Source organism: Patella vulgata, chromosome 5 (genome assembly GCF_932274485.2).
Source record: "Patella vulgata chromosome 5, xgPatVulg1.2, whole genome shotgun sequence".
NCBI classification, from domain to species: Eukaryota; Metazoa; Mollusca; class Gastropoda; family Patellidae; genus Patella; species Patella vulgata.
In genome coordinates, this window is record NC_065883.2 from 7,552,786 (window position 1) to 7,574,041 (window position 21,256).

The window sequence follows — 21,256 nt, forward strand, 5'->3', positions numbered from 1 at the left end:
GAATTGAAATGAAACAGGGTTTAACATCCTACTGTTCTGCTCCGACTGGGCTAATGAAAACAGGTAAAATGATAGAGAGTGAAGTAGTACATCAATTATAAGTACAGACCCCCAAATAGTACAGTTTCTACTTATTCTTTAAATTTCAACTGCCAAGGGATCTTTTATATCCACTAACAATCGAGACCACAGTATACATAAAAACATGTTCAATATTCTACTTACTACCCAAGCATACGTAACAACTTCTCGGACAGCTACAGTCACTGGATAACCAAAAACTGGTACAACACCATAGTCCGCGACTTGACGTTTATTTTGGGGACAGATTTTGCCACCCCTCTCGACGACGAACTCATATAAACTACTTTGTTCTCCTTCATCAAAACCCAAGAATATAAACTTTTTACCGGAAAATATCTTTCCTTCAACAAACGTAGATTCGTCTGAAAATAAAAGTGGGAAAAGGTAAGATTCTATTTTTCCAAACGGCATCTTACCCATATTTATCATTTAACATGCATTATGCAAGAGCTAAATCTGCCTATTGCCGGTCTTTCTTTAGGCCTGAAATGTTATCTAAATTATTAATTAGACATTAATTATCTTATCCAGACCATAATCAACTCTAGATGCCATCTGATGGGTACAATTTTAAACAGATTGCGATTCCAATCAATACTTTGTTTATTATCGTAACAACGGTAATAATGACAATCGAGGCGACAGTGCTTTTGAAATTTAGTTTTCTTGGCTCAGAGTGAAGTAATTTGACTAAAATTTTCAGCGTATTATATTTACGTTACTATTTTTTAACTATTACAGTGAGAACTGTGTTAGCTCTTTATCTGATTTTCTTTTAAGAAAAAAACCTCAAAATATCAATAATCAATTAGATTTAAAAAAAAGCCATCAAAATTTTACCACATACTTATTGTGGTTGTTTATATCGTCTGAAGATGATGTCGAATGTTTGTGAAATTTTAAATTCATATCATTGTAAATACTATTTTTAGATTGATAACTGGGTTACAGTGTAGGTTGGGGTTTATGTTGATTTTATGGACAAGGGGCTGATAATTCAGACTCTTACCTTGTGTTTCTACTTCAGGTTCTGGTTGTAAATCAGGCTCCATCTCAGCTTCTGTTCCTTCTTTTTGATTATTATCTAAAATATCAAAATATGTAACTGTATAGAGAGAGGGGTTTAACATCCACTCCACACAAATTAGGTCACCTCAGGATCAGCATATGGTTCAATTTTATTTCAATAATTCACTTGTATGTGTGGTGGTGGTGGGATTTTTTTTGGAGGGAGGGGGGAATGCAGGGGGGGAAAGAGAGTTAGAAATGAAGTTTAACGTCCAGTCCAAATCTAGCAAACTAGGTCATTTCGGGACTAACATGGTTAAGTTTTATTTTAAAAATTTGCTTGCGTGTAGGGGTCTTTATCGACAGAGAGAAATCGTGTTTAATGTCCACTTGACACGAACAGGCAACCATACTCCTTCTCACATACAACCGGGGAATCAGAACCACTTGCACGTACATGTAGGGGTCTTTAGCAGTGGGAGGAAACCGGAGAAAACCCACGAGGTTAGAAACCATGGTGGGAAATCCGGGAGTGAATAAGAGACAGTGTAATACAATAAAACTCACTTTGATTTGGTAAATATTGGCTGAGTATATCATCCATCTCCATGTCATCTTGAAGATTGGCTGCTGCGGCTTGTAACGTACTTTCATGACTACTTTTAGCAGTTTTACTTTTTGATTTACTGTGGAAAAAAAATAAAAAAATAAAAATAGGTTGCCAAGCAACAAAACATACGCCCACAGCAGCTAAATCGTCCGGTCAGTCAACAAGAGTTCTCGCATGTTTTTATTTTTTCAGTAATGAAACATTTATAATACACTAAAATCTGATTAAGATTTCAATGTGGGCGTATAAAAATTGATAAATAAAACACCTCACATCCTAGTATATAATGTATACCATCTTATTTCCATGGAAACATAAAAATAATTAAATTCCAGAAATTCCTAATTATAAAAAGGCAAAACTATAATAATAAGTCGATGTGTACAAAGTTTCATAAAGATTTCTTGAACAGTTTTTTAAATATACCCCAGAAAAAAAACCAACACGAAATGGGGTTTAATGTCCTACTGTTCTGCTCCTACTGAGCTAATGAAGACGGTACCCCAGAAAAAAAATTGGATGGATTAAGAAATGTTGATCATACTTTTTGACTTGAGGTGAATTTGGTTGAGGGGCTGGTAAATTAAGACACAGGTAGTTGCTTTCATCCAGGTGTTTTTCCAATTTAAAACAATCAACCAACCACTGAGCAGTAACTGGGAAGGGTCTGAAAAAAAAATGTTCTAAATCTAGGACTACAATAATTTGCTTGCGCATATGGATCTTTAACATTTGTAAGATTCTGGAGGGCCGATATTTATTTGTGTTGATATATGCTTGATAACGAGCTATCAAATCTTGTTGAAACTTTGCAGTGAAATAAACCATAGTAATTGTTATTTCATAAACAGTGTATTATTTGATTATGTTCCAATTACTGAATGCCATTCAAAGTAAAAAGAGAGAGAGAGAAATGGGGTTTAACGTCCACTCGACACAAACTAGGTCATTTCGGGACTAACACATGGTTCAATTTTATTTCGCGTAGGGGTCTTTAGCAGTGGGAGGAAACCAGAGGACCCAGAGAAAACCCACGAGGTTGGACAGTCAAAGTAAAAATGTCTAGAAATGACCTAGTGAATGTTAAACACTTTCTCTTCTCTCTCAAATTTAACAGGAATGTGATATTTATTATTATTTATAATGTAAACTGTAATAATAACTGTAATAATGTATAATCAACCTGTATTCTCCTGATGTAAGTAAACTAAGATCTGATTCTATAGGTTCACCAATAACAACATGTGTTACACCTTCATTGATACTGTTAAACCTACAACATAATATATATTATAATATCATACTCATACAAAACAGACACATAATATTATACATACTATTATACATAATATTATACTCATACAAAACAGACACATAATATTATACTCATACAAAACAGACACATAATATTATACATACTATTATACATAATATTATACTCATACAAAACATATACATAATATTATACTCATACCGGAGTTGATTATGGTCTGGATAAGTTAATTAATGTCTAATTAATAATTTAGATAGAATTTCAGGCCTAAAGAAAGACTTGCAATAGGCAGATTTAGCTCTTGCATAATGTATGTTTAAATTACAAATCTTTATTTTATTGTATATCTATAACATGTTTGTCAGTAAGGCACGTAATAATATTTTAATACAATAACTCGTACCTTGTTGCTCCACCGGCATTTATGATTTTACGTAACTTATCTAAACTGGGATTCCGGAAGCCACTTAAATAAATCTGGAAATAAAAATAAAGACTAAATAACTGATAATAAAAACGGTCAAATTATGAAAATCTGTTTCTCCGAAAATATATTTTTAGGCATATATTCTTTGATTTTTTTAAAGTATTATCAACTTATTTCCGATGAGATTGGAAAGAGTAAGTCAACCTATAGCACTGTTAAAGGCTCAATACCACTCTTGTTGTAACTGAATAATATGTCCCAATCTTTATTCTAGTCAACAAATTGTACTATTTTACAATATTTCAATTAATTGATGATACAAATTTCATCTTAACACACCTTATTTAAAAAATTTGAAAAATTCAACACAATATTGGTATGAAACGTCTAACGTAAACCTTTTCAAATGAAACTTTGATTTAAAAATATTTTCGAACCCTCTGCACAAGTAAAATAGGATGTAATGGATAATTTACACAACAGGTAGGACACTTAAACATCTAGTACTTAGATAGAGATATTATTTATTTTCTGGAGCTTTCAAGTCAGAAAGAGTGTCATTGTCCCTTTAAGCAGTGGACACATTAGCCGAATCGGTCGGCTGAACCAATTGGCGCCGAATTTTATTCGGCCGAATGGGTGGACACACTAGCCGAATGCTCCGCCCGATTCAACCTGTCGATTGCATCACCTTTCACGCCACATGATTAAACATGGCGGCGTCTATGTCTTCAATCTATCATGTGACTTATCGATATGAGTGGTGATTGGCTAATGAATTCTATATTCGGCAGAATGCTTCGGCGAAGCGGACACACCAAGCGAATATATCAATGGACACAATAGGTGAATTTCGACGCCAATTGATTCGGCCGAATCATTCGGCTAGTGTATCCACCGCTTAACCCAGGTATCATTTAATCTTAATTTCTCAATCACTGTTAAAAAATAAACAACCCAATTGATTAATGATGTATAATGATTAATTTTTGAACAGTGGTCAGGAAATTAAATACTTGTAAATTGGACACTCATTACCAACATTAATCAGTCAGCTTTAAACAGGACACAAGTACAAATTAGATGATTGTTGGTGATTTTAAACGATTTTTATGAATTTGATTTGATATTAAAACGAATGTGAAAGAAATTAGTGCTAAATACACAAGATTAAATGATACCCAGGTTACAGGGAAGGAAGTCATGCAAGGTCATGTGACACCTGTTTGGTGCATTTCAAGTTTGCCAGAAACGCCTTACTGAGCCACAAACAGAACCATACCTTTAATCCATCGAGAAATAAATCTTTGGTTGTCTTATTAAAGTCTACATCAAGAGATATTCTCGATTGATCTATGGAAGAGACCCGTCGACTAATCTGTAATGCTGTTGATTCATTAACCTGGTGTCCTCCAGCCATGATGGACGAATTAGATATCGCACTTATATCACCTAGATGTGATTCTTGTACTGAAATATACATGTTTTACATGAATTAGATATCGCACTTATATCATCTAGATGTGATTCTTGTACTGAAATATACATGTTTACAACTAATTTATCTATTTATTCGTTTTCTAATATTTTGTCATGTTTTTTTTTTATTTTTTATTTTTCCCTCAACACAAATCCGGTTATTTCAGGACTAACATATTGTACATTCTTTCTCTTGTACGACCTGAACCAGAGGATGTAGAGAAAATCCAATTGTTTCAACTTATAATGTAGATAAGACATAATTTCAGCATTCAGCGTAGGGGTCTTTAGCAGTAGGGGTGGGGTAGGGGGACCAGAGACGCCAGAGAAACCCCACAAAGTTGAACAGACGACCCTACTCCTAGTCATATACAACCGGGGAATCAAAACCACGGCAGTTGACTCAAGGACAGACCTTATGATAAACTGCACACACGCTAACCATTCGACCATCCACCACCCCCCTTCCCCCCCATATACTTAGAATATAAAAAATTCTACGTTACTCACTTTTACATATATCTTTAGTAGGTGTTGATGTTGAGTGAGAAGATCTGTTGGTACGATTTTCTGATGGTGATCTCTCGGAATCTGTAAAATAGTCCTCCTCCTTTTCACAATAACCTTTCTCTACGGAGACATAGATCCATTTACTGCTCACTGTATGTATATTCCATTTTATAGCAAACTCATATTTTGTACCTGAAACAGATCCATCGAGTTCATTTACTTTAGAGAGAGAGAGTCCACTCAACACAAACTAGGTCATTTCTGGACGATGTATACCACATGTGGTCAAGTTCCTTGATTCAACCTAGACAAGAATTTTAACGACAGAGTATGGGGTTTAATATAAACTCGATACAGACTAGGTCATTTTGGGACTAACATATGGTACAAATTTATTTTAATAATTTACTGAAAGGAAACCAGGGAAAACCCACAAGGTTCAAAAATGGTCCAAATCACGCCACTTGACTAGATGACAGACCTTATGATCTAAAGCGCCCTTGTTGATGCCGATAGAGTGGTATGTAAAACTGAGGTAGTCATTGAGCAGTATTTGACTTTTATAGAGAGAGAGAGAGAGAGAGAGAGAGATGGGTTTAACGTCCACTCGACACAAACTAGGTCATTTCATTTCAATAATTCACTTGCGCATAGGGGTCTTTAGCAGTGGGAGGAAAAAAGAGGACCCGGAGAAAACCCACGAGGTCGGACAGGCGACCCTACTCCTTGTCACGTACAACCGGGGATTCAAAACCACGCCAGTCGACTCAATGACAGACTTTATGATACAGAGCGTGCACGCTAACCATTCAGCCATCCAACCCCCCGACTTTTATATAATTACTGAATATAGCTACTATATAAATATTGCTCTTCAAAATAAATAAAGGATCTTGGTAAATGTAATCATTGAACTACTCCAGTTCCCTGAAAAAAACCTTGTTAGTGCAGCAGGACAGAGGGACTGACAAGGACAGTAGTCTAGTCATTCGGATGGGACAAAAAAATGAGGTCCTGTGTGTACATTGATGTGTATGTAAAAGATCCCTTGGCAGTTGCAATTCGATATAAGAGTAGGCCATAGTGCCGCTGCCCGGGCAAAAATTTCCCTCGTAGAGCACACTGTATGGCATAGCCCAGTTCGGAGCAGAACAGAAGGACGCTAAAGCCCATTTCATTTCATTTCCTTTTCCCAGAAAAAATTAGAGAAAAGTGATGTATGCTAGCTCATTTCCAAAACTACTGTTCGCTAAAATACCAAAGTCACAAAACTAGTATACAGTCCGTATTCGATTGACTCTGGTCGTTTGAGGTGCTAGAGGAATGGGGTTTAACGTCCACTTGACACAAACTAGGTCATTTCAGAACTAACACATGGTTCAACTTTATTTCAATAATTCGCTTGCGCGTAGGGGTCTTTAGCAGTGGGAGGAAACTGGAGGACTCGGAGAAAACCCACGAGGTTGGACAGGTGAGTTGTATATAAATTACCTTTAGGTTCGTTGATAACAAGATGTGTACATGAGTTCATCTTCATCTCACCAGAATATATACCACCTGTAACAAAATAATATACCGATATACCTACATAGACATGAAGTTTGTAATAAAACAAAGTCTTTTATATATCAATCTAGTGTAGCTTTTGATCAGGTAAGGTAGGCTATGTCTCAAGTTAGAGCCAACAATCTTCAGGTTCTACATTATAAATTTGTAACATGGATGGGAAATCTGCCTTTGTTCTTTTCGTTGAATAAACAGATTGTTTTCCCTCTAGTAGATTGGGTGGAGCTTAACCGTGCAATAACTAGACATGTTCAATGTTATTGCATTCTTTTGCTGGTTTACACTAGTTTTAGTAGAAATCATATAGAGAAGTGGGGTGGGTTTTCTGTGCAATAACAACAAGCATGTTGAGCAGGTGTCAATTTTACAAGTCATTTATAACACGCTTCATTCGTGAACAGGTTTAATCCCTCGGCCTTCGGCCTCTGGTTAAACCTGTTAACTCATGAAAGCCGTGCTATAAATATAACTTAATGTAGCTTTTGATCAGATGGTAAGGTAGGTTTCATCTCAAATTATAGCCAACCATCTTCAGGTTCTACATGTGTTATAATTTTAACAATAACATACACTGTAACCTGGGTATTATTTAATCTTGTGTATTTAGCACTAATATCTTTCATATTCGATTAATACAAAATCTTTGTTTAAAAATTCGTAAAAATTGTTTAAAATCACCAAAAATCATCTAACTGGACAGAACTACAAATTAAACGATTTATGGTGATTTTAAACAGTTTTTTCGAATTTTTAAACAAAGAAAGAAATTAGTGCTAGATACACAAGATTAAATGATACCTGGGTTACAGTGATATCTTCTGTAAGATGGCCACACCAATGTTACTGGTGACATGACAAGTCATGAGCTTTTAAAACTTATTGATATATACGTGAGCTGCTCTCACAAAACCAAGCTCTTGGTCATTTTTATAAAAATAGAGCTAGCAGGATATTTGAATAGTCCACAGCCTATAAGTTTTCTAAAAATGGAATTCTTTTAAAATTTGTCTTATCATCTGGAGTTTGGCTTATTCACAGCAACAAGAAGGCATACAGTTTATGCTTTTGTGCCCATAATACAAAATTAAGTTGTGCGACAAGTGCCTGGTTTCATGGGAGTGGGTCACATATGTATTTTACACAAATTGTCCTTGCCAGACCAGAGGAAACCACACAAAAAAATTAAAATTCAATTAAATACCTTCGGATTCTATTAATTTTCTGATTTCTTTTCTTTCATCTTGTGGTAGACCCGACACACTGATACAAAATCCTTTAAATAGCGGACATTTATATCTACTAAACTGATCATCAGACGCATGAACATGTCTGAAAAAAAAAAAAATAATAACAAAAATATTTCATAGAAAGGAGAGAGAGAGAGAGAAATGGGGTTTAACTTCCATGCGACACAAACTAGGTCATTTCAGGACTAACACATGGTTCTATTTTATTTCAATACTTTGCTTGCGCGTCTTTAGCAGTGGGAGGAAACCGGAGGACCCGGAGAAAACCCATAAGGTTGGACAGGCAACCCTACTCCTTGTCACGCACAACCGGGGATTTGAAACCACACCAGTTGAATCAATGACAGACCGTATGATATAGCGCGCACATGCTAACCATTCGGCCATCCAACCCTCCTTTATAGAAAGGTTTCACATAAATTATTTACAAGGTTATCTAATATTTTAATATCAATACCAGTCCATTTTCATAGTGCTGAAATTCCCGTTTGAAAAACTATGTGTTGTCTATAATGTAGGTTGTGGAAGGGATAAAGTCTGTTGGTTGGGGAGGAGATGCCGTTGGTTTGGGGGTTTGGGAGGAGATTGGGGAGGAGATCAGGGCTGTCGGTAATTTTTCACAGTTGATTAGCAGCACTGCTAATCAAAAAGTCCAATTTTGCCAAATTTGATTAGCAAATTTAAAAATTGATTAGCAGTTTTTCAGTTTCAATGTAAATACCTAGATATTACTTTAATTCATAACAAATATGATTAGATTCCATTCTGACTATTCTTAGATTTTTTTAGCACTGCCACAAGTACTTGTGACAGTTTGTAAATGTGATGTAGACATTTAGTTAGGTCTTATGTCTGAAGCCAATTCTTGACAGTGACTTCCGAAGCCCCACTCATTTTAATTGTTATTTTTTTGTTACGTTAGAAATCTTCGTTAGAAAACGATCTCGTCTGCTTTTTATCGTGTATTACTATTTTTGTTCAATCGGGCGTACCTCGATTAACTAGACACACGCGATTTAAACAATAATATTTTACGGGAATTTTTACTTTGATTTATCATTTTACAATACGTTAACATGTATTTATTTTTTAATATTTTATTTACAATACGTGCGATACACTGGAGTTATTTATTTCAAAATGAATATGATATAATTACTTGATGTCTCGCAACGTGAGTGCGACTACTTGATTCCCTATTTCCGGTTTAATAGTCCCTATTCATAGAGTTATGTCCCTGTGTTATATAGTATTGTGTCTGGGTAGTTCGAGAAGAAAATGTCACACGGAGAATTCAGTTTTGTTTATAAAATTTTATTCAACATTTTATACACGTTGAAAGTGTTGAGTAAGCCTTCTAGTCTTCAAAATGTGAATTATTCTTGTGACAATATCCAAAATGACAGGCACATTAATGATTCGCAGTAACTGCGAATCAAAAACGTCAGATTTTAATTTTTGGTTAGCAACGGACGAAATATGTATCGCAAATTTTGCTGCGATACTGGTTGTCGGCAGCCCTGGAGGAGATACAGTTGGTTTGGGGATTTGGGAGGAGATAAGGTCGGTTCTGGATAGATACAGTTGGTTTGGGGGTTTGAGAGGAGATAAGGTCAGTTGGGAAAGAGATACAGTTGGTTTGGGAGGAGATAAGGGCGGTTGGGGAGGAGATACAGTTGGTTTGGGGATTTGGGAGGAGATAAGGTGGGTTCTGGATAGATACAGTTGGTTTGGGGGTTTGAGAGGAGATAAGGTCAGTTGGGAAAGAGATACAGTTGGTTTGGGAGAAGATAAGGGCAGTTGGGGAGGAGATACAGTTGGTTTGGGGAGGAGATAAGGTCTGTTGGTTGGGGAGGAGATACAGTTGGTTGGGAAGGAGATCTGGTCGCTTGGGGAGGAGATACATTCATTTTGGGGAGGTCATTTCCATACAGAAAATTCATCTAATGGAAATTCTGGATTAGGGTTTGTGGGATAGTTAGGATTATGGTGTATTACTCGGTGTAAATACACCCTCCAGAAAGAGAAAAACAATAAAAATCAGTGGAACTCATGCAGTTGTTAAAATTTGTTATCACTTTGAGCTCAAAATTTATGAAAGGCAAATGTTCCTATTAGTAGACCTTTACTTTAGATTTATAAATAATTATTGGCCTACAGTTCTTACCTGGATCGTGATTTTTCCCACACAGCTTGAACCCATTCAGGTGACATAATTTCTTTCTTTAAAGCAGCAGCTACCTACAAACAAAATTAACACAGCACTGTAGAGAGAGAGAGAGAGAGAGAGGTCATTTCAGGACTTGCATGGTAAATCTTATTTATATTATTCGCTTCAGGGAGGAAACCGATGGAGGGACCTGTGGAAAACTCGAAAGGTTAGACAGGAAGCCCAACTGCTTTGGTTGGAACCCACAACACTCAGCTCAATGACAGACTGTATGATCCAAAGTACACATGTTAGACCATTTGCCTACCCAACCACCCTTCAATTTCCAACCCTGTCTTCATTAGCCCAGTTCTGAGCAGAACAGTAGGACATTAAACCCCATTTCATTTCATTTCAATTTCCAACTGTCAAGGTAAATGAAATGAAATAGGGTTTAACATCCTACTGTTCTGCACCGACTGGGCTAATGAAGACGGCCTACTCTTTGCTATGTTTTGAACAAGCCAGTCCATTATATATAAAGGACTGTTTATACTGTGATGTGCTTCATTATAGAATAACAAGTTTCTAAAAATAGTACAAGTTCTGCATTTTTGAAATATATGGGAATAGGTTTTTGGTTTTAAATGACCTACCTAATATTTTTCACTACCAACTTCACCTGATATTAAATGACCTACCTGATATTTTTTACTACCAACTTCACCAGATATTAAATGTGTGACATGTTCTGTAAAATCACGAGATATTGAACCACCCATTAATTGAACACGGTGATGAATTTCATCCTGAAATAGTAACAACATCTATAATTATAACTGCCTTTCCTCATATTGTTATATAGTAATGCCACCTTTCATGGAACAGTTTCCTCCCCTTTGTTCTTTATTAGAGTCCTTGGGAGTTATCTCCCAAATGTGGAATCTTTTGTACTTAGAGAGGTTGAATAAAACATGGCCTATCTCATGTGGTTTTTAGATTCAATAGCTTTTAATCCATGCCATCCATGGTGAACCAGAGAACTACACCCACAGAGCAATATTCATTCACTGGCCATCAATGCCAACATAGGCATTCGCAAGAGCTCAATTGCAGGTCTTTTTCTGGCTTCACAAGTTACACAAATTAATATGTAACAGACATTGCCTGAGTAGAGCAAAGCTGATTATTGTCAAATATAAAACCTTCATAATTAATATTCTCAAGTGATGCAAAAAATGTTAAATAATTTAGTTTTTCAAAATTGATTTTTATTTAGATCTAAATTTTATACATTAATTTTGTTTTTAAAAAAAGAACAAAAAAGTGTGAGAATTATTTTCATTGACGTAAATAATATGTGACGTCATTGATTAGACGTGTCATATATAGAAATAGTTCTATGAGGTGTGTAATCTCGCTTGGGCGAGATTTGGTGGGTAGAATTATTTTTGTTAGTTACGTGATCTCGCTTGGGCGAGATTTGGTAAGTTGACATGCGCATTGCCTGTTTTGCCCAGTGTATCCGGTTCCGGTCTGAATTTTTTTTTAATCAACAGTCTGTGGGTGACATTTTCAATTACGCTTCTGTGTTACCGGAAAAGAACTTCGCTCTATATTATTTTTAGATATTCATTCACATGAAAAGTCCATAATCAATTCTCTAGAACAGTGATTCTCAACCAGTGTGCCGCTGCACATTTTCCTAAGTGTGCCACGAAATTTTGAACGGCACACTAAGAAAATGTGAAAAACCATGTGATCCCAATTGAGTATTCACTGGTGTCTACTGATAAGTTCATAGCTGTGTATTTCTTTACTTAGTTTGAGTCATTCTATGTGTTTATGACTAGTCTCTGTCTACGGTTGAATGCAGTCTATGACATGTCTCTGTCTACAGTTGTATGCAATCTATGACTTGCCATGTTTTTATTTTGCAAAATTCAAATATTTTTCATATATATTTAGCCAGGTGTGCTGATAATTTTTTTTCATGTGTTCCATGGGGGTGCTGTTGGCACAAAAAGGTTGAGAACCACTGCTCTAGAATATCGGATGGCTTGTAGCCTGTCACATCTACGTTAAATGATAATATTGTGACACTCAAGGCAACAATTGAGAATATGATCTGTCAATCGGCAATCGTTGGCCACAAGAGGGCCTGACAAGGACAGCTGTCTAGTTGTTCTGATGGGACAAAAAACTGAGGTCCTGTGTATACATTGGCATGCACGTAAAAGATCCCTTGGCAGTTGGAATACAATATAAGAATAGGCCATAGTGCCGCTGCCCAGGCAAAATTTCCCTCATAGCATACTGTATGGCACATGCTCGTCTTCATTAGCCCACTCGGAGCATAATAATAGGACTAAATGATCTGACTACTTTGACTGGCTCATATAAATACCTGTCAATTTCATAGGATTTTCTATGTGGATTTATTTTATTTTATTCAACTCTGGACATTAAATGAACTTGATCACAAGCTGAAGACAAATCAAAGATAACTCATGTAAGAATATTTACCCTCATCTGTTTATCAATGCTGGTACAACTGATTGTTAAATTCTTCATAGCTAGATTATACACAGGGCAGCCATTTCTAGGTATATCCTACAAAATATACATACAATAAACTGTTATTATAAAAATAATTATTGACAGTAAAAATCTAATAGCTAGAAATATATGTAATTTGAAGCCACCGATTGTTAATTGATCTATTTTTTAATCCTTTGTAAAATACAATATTGTGAAAGTTAAGTCTCTCAAAAAAGGGGGTGGGGGGAGGAGGGAGAGAGAGAGAGAGAGAGAGAGATGGGGTTCAACCCCTCCACTCGACACAAACTAGTTTCAGGACTAATAGTTCAATTTTATTTTATTTCAATAATTTGCTGAAGTGGGAGAAAACACAGAAGGTTGGACAGGCGACCCTACACCTTGTCACGTACAAGTTGACAGACCTTGTGATCCAACATGCACATGTTAATCATTCAGCCAACCAACGCCCCCAGCTACAATATATTTCATCTAAAGAAATTATTAGGAATTTATGAGAAACTTACAATTTTCATCAATAAGCAGGAAAGCACACACTGAGGTCCAAGAATTCTGTAAATTTGAAATCAAGAAATATTATTTAATTTGGACATGAATAATCAATAATGCATTTGTTTTTGTTTACTTTATTTTACAAGAAATTAGACTGCATAGGATAAACAATTCCAACGTCAGACTAATTTATAACATTTCGGATTTGATGACTTTTTTGCTTTTCAGAAATCTGTCAGCAACCCATACATTTACCAGCTACAGTTCTAAAATGAAATGGGGTTTTAACATCTTACTGTTCTGCTTCCACTGGGCTAATGAAGGCAAGTATATGCCATGCAGTGCGCTATGAGGGAAATAATGCCCGGACAACTGTCAAGGGTTCTTTTACGTGCATGCCAATGTGTACACAGCACCTCACTAATCTGAAGAACCTGGTTTTTTTGTCCCATCCGAATGACTAAGACAGCTGTTCTTGTCAGGCCATCCCTCCATTCGTATACCTCGCAGGAAAATCACAATGAACTTAATCCCCTCGAGAATAATACCCAGGGGCAGATAACTGAAGTTAAATACAAACCTGAAACCTAGATTGGTGAGATGAACAAAAGCAGCGCCTTCAAATGGATCGAATACAAAAGCAATGGTTCGCACTTTTTCGTCAATTTGTAAACATTCATCTGGTGTTGTCCATTCTGTTTTAAAGCCATGACTACACAACGCCTAAAACAGAAAATAAGATATCAATGTTTAAGGAATTAAAACAAAATGGGGTGCGTTTACTATTCTTCACTCACTGGGTTAATGCAGCATGTTATGAGAAACATTTAACTCACACTTTGTTGAATTCAAACTGTCAAGACCAGAGAGAGAGAGATGGGGTTTAACCTCCACAACACATGTAGGTCATTTAAGGACTAACATATGGTTCAATATTCCATTAATTTGCTTGCGCGTAGGAGTCTTTAGCAGTGGGAGGAAACCGGATTACGAGGTTGGAAAGGCGACCCTACTCCTTGCCATGTACAAGCAGGAAATCGAAACCACACCACTTGACTCAGTGTCAGACCTTATGATGCAATGTGCAGGCGTTAACCACTCGGCCACCCAACTCCCCACAACTAGATGATGTTCTTTGCCAGAACCTCCATCCTGCCTCACTAACAATGGGAAAAACCACGCAGAAAAATCCTGAAGAACTTTCTCAGCTCACAACCAGAGCTCATTATTAATTTATTAGTGAGCCACCATGGTTTTCCAAATAAGAAAGTAAAAGTCTCTACAGTAGATACATTGATTGGGTTGTCTAATGGTAATTAAGCACCCTGACATCACTCACGTTATGGAGAGGGGCTCTATAGGCTTCTGCCTGTTCTCCAATCCAGTTTCTGTTAATTAATAACGCTTAGACACCCCCCCCCTCCAAAAAAAATGTATGATCTTTTCAGTTCTCATTGAGCACACACTATCTGGACAATTAAAATAAATGAAGCTTCGAGCAGTTATTATTAATTATGTAGACCAGTGGTTCTCAACCTTTTTTTGCCAGTGGCACACCTTGGAACACATAAATGATAGCAAATACCTGGCTAAATATATATATGAAAAATATTCGAATTTTCCAAAATAAAAACATGGCAAGTCCGACGGCATACAACTGTATATAGACAGAGAGCAGTCGTAGAAACATAGAATGTCTTAAACTAAATAAAGAAAAGCACATCTATGAACTTATCAGCGAATACTCAATTGGGATCATGTTTTTTTCTAAATTCTGCAGCTCTGCAGAAGATCTCGCGGCACACCTGTTTGCCCGGCACACTGGCTGAGAATCACGGACGTAGATTCAAGCCTTGAAATAACTGCTAAGGTTCAGCCTGACATCATGTCAGGCTGAACTGATATTCGGCCGGACATTTCAGATTTTCAGCCTGACAAATACTTTATAAAGTATAGTATACCAAAAAAATGTTGAAATGTTGAAATTTACTATGTTTAATCTTTGTTATGGTATATATATATATATACATTTATTGATAAAATAAATTGGTGACTCACAACCTGGAGTTTTAAGTTTTTATATGTATATATGCAATACAACTTTATAGTTCGTATAATAATGTCATTAATCTCTTTGGTGGGGCTGGGGACTAAATCCTAAAAACTCTGATTCAGATTCAGAGTTAAATAAAGAATAGACATCTTGTTCTTGAGTTGTAGTAAATGGTTCAGAATCTGAATCTGAATCCGATGTGTTAGAAACAATAGTCACAATATCTAAATTAGTTTTTCTCATTTTGTTGGATTGTCTTTTTGAATAAACTCTACGTTTGTTTTGATTTGGTCTCCTTATTTTGGCCTTTCTCCACAAGTCAAAGACTGGATTTACATCAAGATCACAGGGAGATGGTCCTTCAGCAAGTATCCTGAGATTGTTTGTAAGACGATGTTCCCCTAAAGAGCATCTGGTATCAGTTTTTGTTCTTTTTAGCAGTGAGAACAACCTTTCAAGTTTAGCATTTGAAATGGGGAATGTATATAAGAGTTCAATAATTGTTAAAATATTCTTCCATTTTGATTGAGAATGAACAGATTGAAAGAGATATTTCCAAGTCTTATTGTAATCATTTATAGCAGGATGAAGAAACCTAACTGAATACTCAATCATATCATGCCATTCATCTAATATTTCAGAAAATGAGCAAGAAAGGTTCAATATTTTTTCAAAATGTTTGTAGATAAATTGTAAATCATCATCAGCAAAACAAATATTGTCAGAAGAGATATCCAATTCAACCTCCCATGCAGAATTATTTAAGATTTTTGTTGCCTTAGTCATTATCACTTCATCTAAATTGCCATCTTGTTCAAATCTTTTATTTATAGCACTGAGGAGATTTTCAATTATTTTATTTTTGTTTATCTTTATATCACTTAAACATTTGTCATAATCTGCTCTTGAAAACTGAACACCATTATAGTCTACTGAACCATTTTCATCCTCTCCAGTAAATATCAGAGCAGAAAAGAACTTTTTAACTGCAGGCAGATTTTCAAATTCACAATCTGCTAAATTCTTCAATTTATCTTTAGCTCGTTTAAGGCAGATAGAAAAGCTTACAGGGTCAACACTTTCAGCTTGAAAACATTTAGACAAATGTGAAGCAGGCGTAAGTATGTCAATAAATAGAGGCATCTGTAACAGGATATCACAGTTTTTCCATATTTTCAGATATCCTTTTAATTTATCTCTGTCTGAACAGGAATTGTCACTTATCAAATGTTCTAGATGCTGTATATATACAGCAAACTTATCTAGCACTAACTTGAGGGCAGCAAGTTTAAAAGAAACCCAGCGTGTTCCTGATGAAAGTTTTGGACGAATAGATTTACTGTCATAATCAAAAGAATCCTTCATGATGTCAAATAGTGATTTCAGTTCAGCCAGTTTCTTGGGGGACCTTTGATAAATGGCAAAAAGTTTAGTTAGCAAATTGTCCAGTTTGTTAAAGTGTGGGCCAAGAGAATCTTTGAGGGCAAGCTCTAGTCGGTGAGCTATGCACCAATTAAAGACCAACCATGGAGCTTCTTTCTGTAATAGGCCTTTCACACCATTCTTGTCCCCTCTGTTGACTGTAGCCCCATCCGACCCGAAACCAACAAGTTTGCTGTACAATTCTTTGGGTAAGATTCCAATAGATTCAAAACTTTTTTCTATAGCTGACTTTACACCAATAGCATCTGCTTTTGGAATATCCTTCAAGTAAAGAAAAGTCAACTTCACATCAACTCTGTCAGGGTTTGAGATGGGATCGAAATATAAAACGTAGATGACCTCTTTTTCTATTGTTGAGTTATCCGTTGACCCATCAGTTAGGACACTATAAAATTTTGCTGAACACAAATCTTTCTTTAATTTATCAGCCAAGTATTCTCCATGGTAGTCGATAAAAATGCCACACTGGTTACTGTTTATATAAGTATCCCCAATATCAACATTATGATGCTTCTCCAAGTTTATTATTTTTTCATACAGCGTATATGGCAGTTCATTCTTTGCAACAAAATATGACACTTCCATCTTCTTCTTAATTTGGGCCTCTTGAGTAGCAGAATATTGTGAAAGGCTTTGTGTTATTGTTTGTTGAGAAGAATCCTGAACACCAGCTTCACTCCCTACCAAACTAATTCCAGAAGCCTTCATTTCAGCAGAATATAGTTCGTAGGCTCGTTTATGGCACATAGTGTCAGAATGGTCCAGTGGATTAGACAATCTCAGATTTGAAGTCCCATTAATCCATGCAGTGGAAAATTCTCTCATATATTTGATATTATTATAAAACTTTATACAGAGTTCACATTTTAGTGCAGTCACAATACCATCTTCTTCTTCGTATGTTAACCACATGTCAGCATTGGATTTTGCCAAGTCATTTTTGATCCACTTTTCAACCGTTCTTGAGTGTAATTTTCGAACTGGTGACGGCGATGGCCCCCGTTTAGAAGTGTCTTTATGAGAGACATTAGACACTGTACCAGTCTTTGAATTTTCGGGAACGGTCCCACTAGCCGGGATATCCGTGTCCGAGGGTTGGGAAAAATAAGAAGTTATTTTATTCGACATGTTTTCATGGCTCTTCTGTTTACATTCACATCGGAAGTGTCAAACAAGGTAAGATATTTGCGTATAAAAAGTCTGTCCCTAATTACATCCATAGTCAACTAGTGAACATTTTCTTGTAAACTAATTTAAAATATTATTACTTTATTACTAATAATTTATATAATTACATGTCATGTTAGGTGTGATTTTGAGCTAATCATATACGAAAGTACGAAAGTAAGGCAAAGCTAGCTACGAGACTCGAATAACCAGTTTAAAAGAGTCGATTCTCAATATTATTCATTATTTTATCTTCACGCGGCTGAGAGAGATACATGTATAAATAATAATAATTTTACTATGACTCGGGTCGTTGATATAACCAGCGTAAAAGAGCCGATTCTAAAAATTATTGATTATAATCTGCACGCGGCCGAGATATAAATAGTAACATTTTCACTATGACTCGGGTCGTTGATATTTTTGGGCCTGGATTTTCGAGTCTAATAATAATTAGCGATCGACACGAATTTGCGAATTGAAATTAATATTTTTGGCTTAATGTTTTACCAAAACTCGGTCGGACAATTATGTCCGGACGAAAGGCCATTTGGCCTGTCAAAAGGGGTCAATTCGCCCGGACATTGTCCGTGTCCGGCCGCTTATTTCAGCGCTTGCGTAGATTATAGCAGTTGGTGAAAAGTACAGGTAATCTTACCTCATAAGCTTCTTGAAGGCCAGGTGTAGAATTTTCATCTGTGGACTGGACACATCTCATAACCTCTACCTCTGACATGATGATGATTTCTTTTAATCAAGTTACAATGTAGTAGAGACTGTATCTAGTTTACATATTGTATGACGTACACAGACAACTATCAACCTACAAGATAGAGACAGAGAAATGGGGCGCAACGTCCACTTGACATAAGCTAGGGTATTTCGGGACTAACATATGGTTCAATTTTATTTCAATAATTTGCTTGCACGCAGGGGTCTTTAGCAATGGAAGGACCCAGAGAAAACCCACAAGGGTGGACAGGTGACCCTACTCCCTACAATCGGGAAATCGAAACCATGCCAGTTGACTCAATGACAGACCTTATGATAGAACGCGCACGAACTAACCATTCGGCCATTCACCCCCCCCCCCCCACCTACGAGATAAAGCATTCCGTAATAAAACTCAGGCAAATGTGGTTATATGATGAACAGAACATATAGTACCCCACAGCCTAAGCAGAAAAAGCCCATTGTAACATGCTTAAAGGTGAATCTTGCATTTTGATTGGTCAATTAGACACTGTCTATTGGACAATAACACCCCTCTGTTTTAGTAATTTCTTTTAAAATCCTAAACTAGCATGTTACAATGTCGATAAACACTTCCTGTTTCGCATTTAGAGGGGTGTTATTGTGCAATAGACATGTCCTGAAATTTTACATTAGAACCTGCAATGCTAACGTGTCTTGGGCCCTAATGATCTCGGGAGAAATACCGCTTTGATGTCACAGCTTAAATTTGACACTGATTTGGGAATTGGATCTAAAAATTCCATAACTTTGGATTTAATTGGAATATTTTGATGAAATAAAGTTTTTCGGGTAGATCTAGATCTAGAATTTTATTTATTTATCAACAAATAGATCTAGAATCTAGGTTTTTTTTAAAAACAATATTTCTGTCATTTAAAATATTGACATGAAATCCAGACAGTTACGTTAACAATTAACAGTACATCAGTAGTGAAATGAAAATCTGTCATTTGTCATACTTGACTTGTATTTTAATACTTTCTAACTTTGTATATTGTATGCTGTCAACTCAAAGGAGGTTTTGACACAATAAAATTCTATATTCTATTCTATAACCCTAGCCTTGGATCCTTTTTGATGATAACCTGCTCAAAGGAGGTTTTCAATGATAACCTCCTCAAACTCAAAGGACGTTTCGATGCAATAAAATTCTATATTCTGTTCTATTTCTATAACGGTCATAACCCTAGGCCTAGCCTTGGATCCTGTTTGAACTTTGATGATAACCTGCTCAAGTATTTTTCATTCTCTAAAAAATCTTGAGTTTGTATTGAATAGTTCTTTTACATCTATATAACACTAAGTTTATGACGGTAGCACAAAACAAAAGTGTAGACGCCTGGTGAACTCTCCATTCACAATTTACCATAGTGTCCATAGATCTATATTTGCATTGTCACATTGTCACCTGTGTAATTTACGAAAAAAAAAATGCTGATTCAGGGTGTTAAAAATGATGAAATGTTCAGTGTCAATGACTTAGATTACATGTGGAAGAACTGGACTGGGATGCAAGAGATCGTGGACTTAGACTACAGCCAATTCTTATAGAGGTACTCAATGAACTTGTCACTGTTATTAATAAAATACTCACTTTATTTACAAACAAAATATTGACAGGAAGCCGTCAGTACTTCCCCGCCAATTTCGACTACATCTCACTATATTCGAGACTTCGCGAGACCGATAGAGACGTTTCGATACAGTCAATTCGTGCCACGATAAGAGTCAGTTCGTCTACTACATGACAATACGTAGATTTCTCTTCTAGATGTTAGCAGGTATACAGGACCCGTGAGAGGGTAGGTGTGTGGGGGTACAGCTGGGACACTTGTCCAGGGGCTCGCAATCCATAAATAGTGAAATTCCCCACAGTTTATCACATATCCAACCCAACCGGCCTCACACTGTGCATTGAGCCATTTTCTCATATTCGACAGAATTTGAAGTATTTATTTCATTTAATTTCTATAAATTAAATGATATTTTATTGGGTGTTTTACGTGTATTAAGATAATTATCCTATATATCCAATAAATAGGGAAAGTCATCACCCTCTACCACATATAGAACCCAATTGTCCTGGCGGGGCAGTCAGTCTATTTCTTATGTTTTAACAGATTTGAGGGTATATGTTTCATTTAATTTTCATAGGAAACGTAATATTTTAGTAAGTGTTTACGTATGTTAAAAAATATTATCCTAAATATCCTAGAAACAGTGAAATTCACCACCATAAATCATATTGTCCATTTTATGATAATTTGAGACAACAAAATCTCTTTCCATTTATTAAACCTCATAAAAACTGATTCTATTCAATTTAATATACTAATGAATAATGAAGAGTGCATAGAAAATGTTGGAAGTTTTGTATTGAATGCCTTTAAAAAAAGGGGAAAATAAATATAGCTTTAAGGGATATAGGGATAT